Source organism: Galeopterus variegatus, unplaced genomic scaffold (genome assembly GCF_000696425.1).
Source record: "Galeopterus variegatus unplaced genomic scaffold, G_variegatus-3.0.2 Scaffold14971, whole genome shotgun sequence".
NCBI classification, from domain to species: domain Eukaryota; kingdom Metazoa; phylum Chordata; class Mammalia; order Dermoptera; family Cynocephalidae; genus Galeopterus; species Galeopterus variegatus.
In genome coordinates, this window is record NW_007741082.1 from 13937 (window position 1) to 26019 (window position 12083).

Here is a 12083-nt window from a genome sequence, read left to right on the forward strand (position 1 = left end):
ACAGGAAAAAAAAAAAAAAAAAAAAAAAAAAACCTACGAGAATTCCCAACAGTGCCGTGGTAGCTCGAGTCTGAGTTTGCAAAGTGAAACTTTCCTGGAGATGGAAAAACATAAGAACTGCTGCAGACGATTTGATTATCTTGGGTCTCCTACAGTTACCATCACACACATGGAAAGAAGATACTGGGGCAAACCTGCCATGAGGGAGGGCAGGTATAAGGCCACTTAATGGCCACTCTTCTAAAGTTAATTTTCTTGGGGCTTTGGTGAATGCAACTCATAGAATTATGCACACAAACTCTTCTAACGGTGAAAAAGTCCCATTTGGGCATCTGATTATCCATGAATTGAACCAAATAAGTAACCATGTGATCAGTCTGTAAAATGACCAACCCACTTCAAAAATTTTTTTAAAAAATCTATTTCTAAGCATAACTTAAGCTCATCAATAGTTTACTGTGTCCAGATTAATTTTCAGCTAAAGAAATCTGTGGACAATGATGATAATTTCTTGAAGACCAGAGAGACGGGGAGGGAAAAAAACTCAAGAAGGCGTTATAAATAAGAAAACCTTACAAATGAGAATGTTCCAAAAGTGCTTTACTCAATGTCTTTATGCAAACTGCACTAATTAATCTCATGCAAACATGGATATTTCTGTAAAGCATAAGCCCAAGTGTCATTTTATGACCATGTAATTTACAAGTCCTCAAATTACATTAAAATCACCATACACAGTGTTTACAGTCTAATTACATGGTTATTTACCATTCCCAATCAAGTGTTATTCATTCAGTACCTCCTTGCCTGATCTTACCTAAAAAAGAAAACACTTTTAAGCTGGGTTTGAGTGGTAAACATTCAAACATGGCAATACTCAAATGCAACAAAGATGTGATTTAGAGTAAACAAACTCCATTGACAGATTTCAGAGAGCTTCCAGGGAGAAAGAGAATGGAAAGAGATCAACGTTTTACTAAAATAGTATTGCTTGCATTGTTTTAGTTCTACAGAAATAAAGAAGCCTCACTGTTCATTGCCCATTTTTATGTAAAGCCAACTAAGTCTATGATTCATTTTTTGTCCTATAAATTTCTTCAGTCAAGAAATGTTTATCACCATATGAGTATATGTTCCAGATCCTGTGATAATAATGATGTAAAAAATAAATAAGGCATTGCTCCTTGATGAATGCACATTTTAGATATCCACTAAGTATCTTACAGACATTTCAACATGTGAGAACTATTTACTTTTGATCTTTTTTTATCATTTAACCATACCATCCTGAATTTAGCAAATCTCAGTACCACTGTGGAATATCTGTCTTCAGGCAATTGCATAAGCTTTCTGAGCTTTAGTCTTTTTATTTGTAAAACATGATGGTGGAAAATATAATAATAATAACTCCAGTTTTCCCTTTATAATAGGGTGATTGTAAACATTAAGGGAAACTAGAAAGTCTTTGCAGATAATTTCTTCAGGATCTGCCTCTACAGCTGATTTATATTTCTGAAACCCAGTTGAACTGAATTCTTATTTGCTTTCCCGTGTTGCTCAGAAACACCCCTCTGGATACTAGACAGTTATATCAGGAAACAGTTACTTGGTGAATTAACTAAAATGACCCTTGATTCCTAAGGCATAACTTTTTTTTTTTTTTTCCTTTTTGTCTTTTTTCGTGTCCGGCAATAGACCGCAACCCTCAGTGTTGCACCCATACCGGACCGGGACCGGCAACGGGATTGCAACCCTCGGTGCTGCACCCGCCCCTCACTCAGCCAGTGAGCGGGAACCGGTCTGTATGTGGGATCCGAACCCTCGGCGGGAGCGCCACCGTGCTCTCAAGCAGCGCACTGTAGCAGTGTGCCACCGGGCCGGCCCCCTAAGGCATAACTTTAAATTCTGTTTTTTGGGAACTAAAATTTTAACAAAGCGGTCCCTCATTGTGAAGTTATTGAAGCACCCGCATTTACATTTGATCATATTTGGCAATAGTCTCAGAAAAGTAGTATTCACATTTTGAATGTGAAAAAATAATTAAACTACTTAAATAATTTCCCCAGATTTTCCGGATTTCTACTTGGATTCAAACTGACATTTGTCTATTTGCCCAGCCTACAACCTGTCTATTGCATCATGTCACTTTTGGAAATGTCAGACAGTCCTTCAGCAAATTGACGATTGATCTAACTTCCTAATTAATCACTCAATTTTCATCAGGCCTCAGCATCTACATGGGATAGTAATAAAAAATTAGCTTTTATTCAATATTAAATCACAAAAATCTACAGACCATGTATAGTGTGCATATAATGTACATCTAAACAACCCCATGCATTTTCCTTTAGAAAAATAGGAATGAGACATGTAAAATGGTACTTATGCTCTTAATTACCAATTTTCAAACCAGTGTCTCCTTCTGTCTGCAATAGATGCAAGTGAAATGTGGCAAACTGTACTAGGGTGATCACCTTTGCAAATTGTTGGCCCTAAGATATTGATATTTAGATGACTTTCAATCTGGAAAGCACATTAAACATATGACATGTCATTGCCATCCAACAATTATCCAAATGGAATCTGAAATATAAAATTATTTTAGATACTAAGGATTTGGAGAAGCTTCGAAAAGATATGCATAGAGGAATATAAGCCCATTTTATGCAGTGAATTTTGATAATTGAGGCAAGAATATAGTTGCAAAATTACATTCTGCCTCTCCTACTTTACATTTCACTCTAAATTAGAGAAACAAAGAAGAAAATGAGATTATAGGACTTAGAGTTAGGCATAAAACTGGGGGAAAATAACCAAAATAGGCACAGGTTTTAGAGTTTTTATGGAATATCAGTAACTGAGGATTTTCTTTGGGCTTTGGCTATGAAATATTATTCATCCATTGGGGAGTTATATAAACAATAGTCCTGAAAGTAATACATACACACACACACACAAACACACACAGACACACACACACACATATATATATCAAACATATGCATGACAGCTAAAGTACAAAATAAGTATTAATATTAACCAACCAAAAATCAACAGTAATGAAAGATTTTTAATGTAATTTGAGGATTTTTTTCTAAGTATGTGTTATCAAGTTAAATTTGTAGATAAGCTGTTTTATAGCTTGTTTGAACATGTTATCATTAAGAAACAATTAACATTTTAACCCCATAAAGGAAAATTAGAATTAAGGTTTTCAGAGCTGGAAAACCTTAGAGATGATCTTTTCCAACTCTTTGATTTAACAAGTGAGGAAACAGATTTAGGAAGTTAGATGACTTATCTAATGTTGCTCAGCTAATAGATGGAAGAGATAAGGTCTAAAAAATCTTTCTTGAAGAGCACCTTTTCAAGTCCATATTTTCCATTAAAAGAGTTAATAAAAGTAACATAAACAGCTTTGGTCAAAACTAAATTAAAAAATCATAATGACTTACAAAAAGGCTTTTTAAAAAGTCTATTAAATCAATACTGTATGCTGTATGAATAGATAAATCTCCAAATAACTTATTGGTTGTGAAATGGTCATATTTACACCTGTTATATTAAACACTACCATGTTATGTTGAGTATTGCACTTGGGATATTGCACCCTTACAGCTGAGAAAACAGTAGGAAATACAAACTATGTCTTTTCCAAGATCAGATATAGTAAGTGAAACCGCTGGAGTTTGTATTTAGGTCCTTCTTATTGTAGAACACATGTCCTTTCTCTCTGGCCACACTACCTCTCACCAAGATAGTCTAGGAGGACAGGACCCTTATACACAGATCTGGTTCACAAAGACATAACAAAAAAGTTCAAAAAAAAGAAAAACAAACAACAACAACAACTACAAAACACCACTGAAAACCAGCACATACACACAGAAAACAAAGAAATATAGGAAGTGAGAAAAGAAGAGTCAGGGTAAAAATTGAGAATGGGGAGACTTTGGGGATGAAGAAAAGGGGAGAAATATCCAAATAAAATACAATAGTTTTTGTCTTCATTATCAAGACTTTGTTGTCATATAAGTATAACTTATTTGCAGAATCTCAGTACTGTGCAAAATATAGAATATTACAATCAACTTAGGAGGTATAATAAAACCCCTAGGAAGAATCACAATTAACTTGAGTCAATTAGATTTCTCAAGGATCCCTGACTCCAGCACTGGCTAACAGGAATCTTAATGACACAATTAATATTAGCTAATATCAGCTTGATGGATTTAAAGGGTATATATAATTACATAGATGTGTGTATATAAAAGGACATGTTTCTGTGTGTGTGTGTACTCTGCATCTATCCAAGGTATTCAAAATTGACTCATAAAATATTTTGAGAACAGAGAGAAAGAGAGAGAGAGAGAGAGAGAGAGAGAGAGAGAGAATTCTCACTCTATAGATAAAATGTTGATGTTTGAAAATCACTTATTCTAAAGATCAGAGGTGAGGTCAACACCCTCAGAAAATCAGGCTATTGAAATTTGGTATAGTCAAACAAGGAGAAAGTTTGGTAAATATTTAAGAGAGAGAGAGAGAGAGAGAATTCTCACTCTATAGATAAAATGTTGATGTTTGAAAATCACTTATTCTAAAGATCAGAGGTGAGGTCAACACCATCAGAAAATCAGGCTATTGAAATTTGGTATAGTCAAACAAGGAGAAAGTTTGGTAAATATTTGTCGAGTGTCAACTAAGGTTTAGTCACTTGCAGTAAATTATCTTCTTATTCCTTACAATCTTGGAGGGAACTATTATTATCCCTGTTTTACAGATCAGGAAGCTGAGGCTAAAAAAGATGAAGTAATGACCAGAGAGAGTGACCGGGCTTGCTATGTGTGGTTGCATATGGCACAATGGCATCTGGTGGGGGAATGCCAAATCAGGACTGTCATACACTTTGTGTTCTGCTTGCCCAGTGATGCCCCCTGATGCAGGGTTATGTTATTCCAGAAAAAGGTGTGCCTTTTCTAATTTGCCTGAAAACCAGCAGCCTTACTAAATTGTGGGATCAAAATTTGAGTTCATTTATGTCTGGGCCAAAGACCAGGCTCTTTCCACTATGTCTTGAAGCTTCCCCCCTAGAAAGATGCGATGAGAGTAAGTCACGAGTAGCTGGTGCCCATCTCATACTGAGAGGGCTAGACAATCTTAATCTCAAGAGTTAACTGAGAATAATAGAGAAACTATAATGAAAGTCTCTGCATGACTCCTGTCTTCTAGACAAAACATCATCTGATTTTGAGATTTGGGTTTAGATAGAGAGGGAGGAAAAGGAAATTTCATTTTGATTGGGTTATTTCATTTGTATGATTCGTTACAATAATAGTCACTGTATCATAAATCATCCTTGGTGGTTTAACAAATAATTCTATGGCAAGAGAATCTGCACCATGCTTGGCATGTAGTAGGCACTCAACTCACACAATTACCAAATTGTACCAAGTGAGTTCTGAGATTTTCATTAACAAGAAAAGTATTTGAGGATGGTAATGTAAGTGGACTTATGTTACCATTGATGTTAGAGATTTCAGTGACTAAAATCACATGCAACGTGAAAGTCACAGTGGCTTCACAAGGAAACAAAGCCTGTGAAAAGGGCTGGTGGTTCCACTATTCCCAGCGCTGGCATTTTGGCTTTTCCTGTCTCCTCTAATGGCCAATAAATTCCTTGGAGGTAAGGCCCATGGATAGTTTAGTTTATATGTAGCAGTTCATATTACTTAATAAATGTTCTGTACATAGTAGGTACTTAGAGAATGCTACCGAGGAAATAACTATTTCTTTCTCCTTTCTCTCCCAATATCCAAGATCGGAAACTTGCCCTTTGGACTCTCAGGCCTATGTTAGGAAAAAAAAAATAATAATGGAAAGAAAATACAAAGAAAGTCTACTTGGGGAACAAAATATTAAAGTATAATAGAAACAGATTGTGTTTATATTCCCAAATGTATGATCCAGAAGTAGCAAGAACTCAGAGAATAGAGGCATTACCAAGAGTTCAGGTTGCTAGAAGAGGTCAAATTAAACTTTAAAAGTAGAGAAGATAGGAACAAATTGTGTAGGAAGAAAGAACATCATGAGTGTAGAGAGAGGGGTTTAAAAGAATGAGTGTTCAAGGAAGTATAGTGAGAAGCTATTGACCCAGTGTTGAAGATGAAAGTTAGAACCTTAAAGCCACGGACCTCTTAAACTTGACTTTCAGCTATGGTGAGCAGAGTGGAGTAGAATTAAGGGTTGGCCACAAGAGATCCAGATAATTTTATTTTTATAATGTTTAAGACAAGGTTTTAGAAAGATGACACCATGATTTACTTAATTTCATTTTACCTCACCCAGGCTAAATATTCGTATTTTAACAGTGGTTTGTTAGGAGATAATGCTTCATCCTAAAGTCAAGGTGATAGTCGGGAAAGGTGAAAGGGAGTTATTTTTGAGAGTTTGAGCTTTTGGGAGCCCTTAAAATCATACCTTGGAAGTGAAGATCTACCTTCAAGCAGGTATAACCTGCTCTAAGTTTTCTTAAATTGAATCACAAAGTGTCAGCCCCCTATAGGCAGGATATGTATGGATGTGGAGAGGCATGTTCTTATTACCACCATAGTTATTGCCAGCAGCCTGGAAAGTCACAAGACAGCTGTCTGTTCCAAGATTTCACTTAGGAGTCCTAGTCTTTGCCTTTCTGCTTTCCAGTTAACTCAAGGTTAAATCAGTTCTCTTTTATGAGTTGATTTAAAGAATGATCAGCAGTCAGTATCAAATAATGCTGTTCTATTAGCCCACTAGAGTAATATGTTGATTTAAAGCCATATGTAGTAAAATGAATATGCACTTGGGAGAGTGGTAACCTAGGTTCAAATCTTACCTCTGTCGTGGGCCTATCATGTGGTCACTTTGTAGCTCCAGCAATGGGGATTAGAGCTGCCTTGAGTTTAATTGACCTAGTGCAATAGAGCTTTTTTTTTTATAATAATGGAAAGAAAATACAAAGAAAGTCTACTTGGGGAACAAAATATTAAAGTATAATAGAAACAGATTGTGTTTATTTTCCCAAATGTATGATCCAGAAGTAGCAAGAACTCAGAGAATAGAGGCATTACCAAGAGTTCAGGTTGCTAGAAGAGGTCAAATTAAACTTTAAAAGTAGAGAAGATAGGAACAAATTGTGTAGGAAGAAAGAACATCATGAGTGTAGAGAGAGGGGTTTAAAAGAATGAGTGTTCAAGGAAGTATAGTGAGAAGCTATTGACCCAGTGTTGAAGATGAAAGTTAGAACCTTAAAGCCTCTGTGGTGCAATGCATTTCCCTTATAACAGCAGATTTGAAATCCCAGTATGCTATAAGGTATACTGAATAAACACAAACTATTGCCATTAGGCATTTGTTTCTACATAAATTTGTCCTACAGTCCCAGAAAGCAAGTGGCAGCAGGTGCATGTTCTACAATTGTAGTGATGGCTGACTTGGGATAAACTGCCTCTTCATTTTGTATCTATTTGGATGAGTCACAAGTTTGTCTCTCTTTGATGACTTTCCCTTTAGAAAGGGAGGGAAATGCAAGCAGTAAATTTTATTTGGCAGAATGATACAATACACTCCTGAGCAGTACGTTTATTCTTCAATGAACGTATACAAAATATTAACCTTTGGAATTGTTTAAGATAATCTTAGGAACTGAAAGACACCCAGAGAAAAGACTTTGTCGTACGGTCAGAATGACTGGTGGGTGGATCTAGGGTTCTTTCAGGATCATAACCAGAAAGAATCTCTGAATAAGTTTAGAACTTAATGGCAGAAAACTATTCCTGTCTGAACTTTGCCATTGTCTCTGATACCCTGGATCAGTCTTTGTCTCAGTTGTTTCGTTTTAAGATTGGGGAAGGAGGGTTGAAAACACTGGGCTAGATCACGTCATTTTGACACTTTCTACTTTAGAGTCAATTCCATTTTTAGATGGTCAAAGAAATAAATTCCGATAAAAAACTTTAATAGAATTATGTTTGATCTTAAAATAGGATTCATTATCAAGTTCTATGTCCCCAGTTGATTCCAGACCCCCACATTTTTCAACATGAATGCCAATATTATTATTCTCATAAAATACAAAGCAGTTCCATATAGAATAAGTATTAGTCATTTTCCTTGAATGTCATGACCTAAATGTTCCAAACAGGTTGGAGGTTATCAATACTGTTATAAAATTGTTATCCTACCATCCAACCCGTCTTTAAAGGGTTTCAAAGGGCGCCGTGGCATACACCATATTTACCTTAATGTAGGTTTCACATGAAATCCCTTGGGTACTTTTCGGTCTCTCGCCTGTGATGTTCTTTCCTCAGCCATTGAACACATGAAAGGAATCACTGTTTTACAGTGGTTTGTCCAAGTCATACTGTTTCTTTTTAAGGTTTGTCTCTATGGCATATTCCAGGGTGTCTTGGCTCTACTGGGAACAGGGCAGGTAACTGGTTGGGGTTATGTTCTTCCTGGAGGGAGACGGATGACCATGTTTGGTTTGGCTATTATTCTTCGTTTTTACCTATTATTTTATCAACTGTCTTACTGCAATTTAAAGATTTATTTAAAGGCTTTAAGTAACTTATTTAGCTTATTTAAAGGTTTTACTTTCCAACAGAACTGATTTAATGCCCTCCCCATCTTTTCTGATTCCATTGCTTACTTCTTGAGCAGTATTTAACCTTATTAATAATGACTTAGATTCCATGATTGTTTAAGATAAATGAGGAATGAAGATAGTATTCCCTGGAAACACAGCCCCAGACTATGGAGCTCTTAAGGTTGGTTTTTCTATTCTTTTGCTCTGCTTCTATGGAGCATATGTGAAAATTAAATGGACAAGAGTGATTCAAAAGTACGCCTGCCCAGAAAGTCCAGTGTGAAGGAGAGCCTGGAAAGGATTGAACAGATGTAGCAGGTGTAAACATGTTTCCTTATCTTAATTCCTGGGTTTTACATCCTCCTAGAAGACTCTCTGTACTGCAGAAAAGGGTTATTGGTACAGATGGTAAACTGCTGAAATGCCCAGAAGGTTCAAGCTCATCTGTGCTTTTAAAGAAGGGGAGGTTTGTGCATTGTCTGACTCACAGGTGTCTGGAAGGCTCCAAATTACCTTCAGGTTTTTCTGTTTTACTCTGCTTTAACAGATGTCTTGGGTTATGTGTTGGAAGCATCCACTCCTTATGGTGTCCAAGTGTTTAAAATAGGAAAGAGTGTCCCAAGAGCAAGGAGGTGGAGCTGAGCTCTTGGCACACAAGCCCATGCAGTCATTGCAAATTGAGGCTCTGGGCCTCTCTGGGCTGCCACCACTGATTTTTTTCCTCTGGTCACTGGCTCCTTATTTTCCTGCTTTGCAGAGTTCTTACTGTAGAATCTTTCTGGCACAGACACTTCATTATTCCTGAGCCTTCATGTCCCTTGTTTCTGTTTCTGTCTCTCTCAGTTTGTGGCCACAACAGGTGCAGACAGGTGATGATCACTTGCTTTCAGGTGTTCTGTTAGAGTGGTTTCTGTGAAGAAGTGAGCACCAGAGCTACCCTTCTGTTATAGCCAAAAACCAGCACTCAGATGTGTGTGGGTACTTCAAAAAGTTTGTGGAAAAATAGAATTAAAAGATAATATGAATCTTTTCATAAACTTTTTGAAGTACCTTTGTATTAGCTTCCGCTCCCAGAGCAGGTAACTTTAATCCTCTACGAAAAAAGCAAAACTAAACTAGACAAATGTATGGTACAACACCCTTCTTTCCATAACTTATGCTTATGGCACCATTAATGCTGTTTATGTATTCCTACTGCGAGTGAAAAGTAACATTTCCTGAGAAAAGTATTTCCTAAAATGTGTTCTTTGGGATTTTTAATAAGTCATATTTGGGGGAGATCTGCTGTCACAAAGTTTGGGAAGTCCTGTGATATGTAAAAGTAAATATTTTTTAAAACTCTGGGGTTTCTTAGAGAATTTAAATATGCTAATTTGTAAGTCAAGATCTCGATAAATGCATTATGCAGGTTTACCATTATTTAAATAAGGTGTGTGTGTGTGTGTGTGTGTGTGTGTGTGTGTGTGTGTGTGTGTGTAATATATCATGAGACAAGTGCGCCTTGGACTACACTTTTGGAAATGTTTGCTTAGACAAAACAATAAAGCCCAGGAGACCCACACCTAGTAGTAGTTTGCCCTGGGGAAGCTTAGCACATAACTAATGATGTTGTTTTTTTTAAAAAGCATGGGTAAAGGGAACTGACTTTTGAGGGTTTTGTTGATTGTAATGGACAATTTGGTTGACTCCCCTACACCTCTTTCTCTCCTGCAGTATTGTAGTCATGCTCTTTGAGAGAAATTGTCCCAACTTACAGCCCCCATTATGAACTAAAGTGTGTCCCCCCAAAATTTGTATGTTGAAACCCTAGCCCCCAATGTGATTATATTTAAATATAAGCCCTTTAAAGAAGTAATTAAGGTTCAATAACATGTGGGCACCTAATCTAATATGACTGGTGTCCTTATAGAGAGAGACACTAGGGACAAGTGCACACAGAGAAAAGGCTATGAGGACACCACAAGGCTCCATCTGCAAGTCAAGGAGAGAGGCCTCAGGAGGAACCAGACTTGATAACACTTTGATCTTGAACTTCCAGCCTCTAGAACTGTGAAAAAATTAATTTGTTTTGTTTTAGCCACCCAGCCTGTGGTATTTTGTTATGGCAGCCCTGGAAAACTAATACAGCACCCATGGAATATCAGGGTAATCCATCCCATTACCCGACCTCAGCAATCATTTCAGGTAACCCTGAGTTGAGCCAATCAGACTCATAATATTACCCTGGACTCAGGGATTGGTTCAAGGGTACTGCTGTTAACATAATCCTTCGGGCTTTTGTTTAATGGTGTTGAAACATGCCCTTTTATTCCTGATGCATGTGACTGAGGAAACATGTAGCTTTAGTTGCTGTGGGCAGTCATTTTGTGAAGCCAGTCAGAGGATGATGGACGGAGGCACAGACAAGAAAACAGAAATGTATTTGGAGCATTGATCAATCCATGCCTTAAGTCTGAGCTTTTCAATGATGTGAACAGGTAAGTCTTCTAGATTGCTTAAAACACATTATATATTTTTTATTATTATTATTTGCTATGAAAACCATCCCAACGGATGCACATGTTACACAGGGGCCATAGTGATTCAGCTTCAGGACCAACCCAGAGGCTCCAGTGTAGTTATTAGTGTACAGACCATAGAGTGTCTGAGTGTCATCTCTGAGTCCCTGAGCGATCAATTTAACTCACATTTTGCTATTCTGTTTCATTGTCTCTGATATCAGGTTATGTGCCCCAATTTGTGGTTCTTTTAGGTCTTTTAGTTAGATATATTTCTTAATCCTCTATAAGTTATTAAATGATAGGCTTCAAAGTACAATCTTTTCCATGGGTATAAGGCCACCAGACAGTCTAATAGAGGTTGTATTTTGGGATAGGTTCTATGTCCATTAAGGTTCAGCCAACAATGAATAAAATCTGGCCCTGGAAATGTATAAGGTGAGGAAGTACATATGTTGGCTGTAGGAATGTCTTTTCAAGACATTCAATAAAATGAATTTTCAAGATTTGGGTGACACCTGATGCTGAAAAAAATGCATCCCTGGTTTTACTTGGGTAAAGTTGGCAAACTAGGTCCATCCATATCAGCCTTTCTTTCTTTCATACCCCAAACCACCTGCATGCTTTTCTGAGCTTAAAGACAAAAATAAGACCACTGCTGGTAGTAGATTGAGTGAAGTTTCTTACAGGAGAGTGACATGCTAGTTGGACAATGTCTTATGCACTAGCAGACACTGAGGTCTCCAATCCTGGTTCAGTGACTCACTCAGTTTATTATTAAATGATAGGCTTCAAAGTACAATCTTTTCCATGGGTATAAGGCCACCAGACAGTCTAATAGAGGTTGTATTTTGGGATAGGTTCTATGTCCATTAAGGTTCAGCCAACAATGAATAAAATCTGGCCCTGGAAATGTATAAGGTGAGGAAGTACATATGTTGGCTGTAGGAATGTCTTTTCAA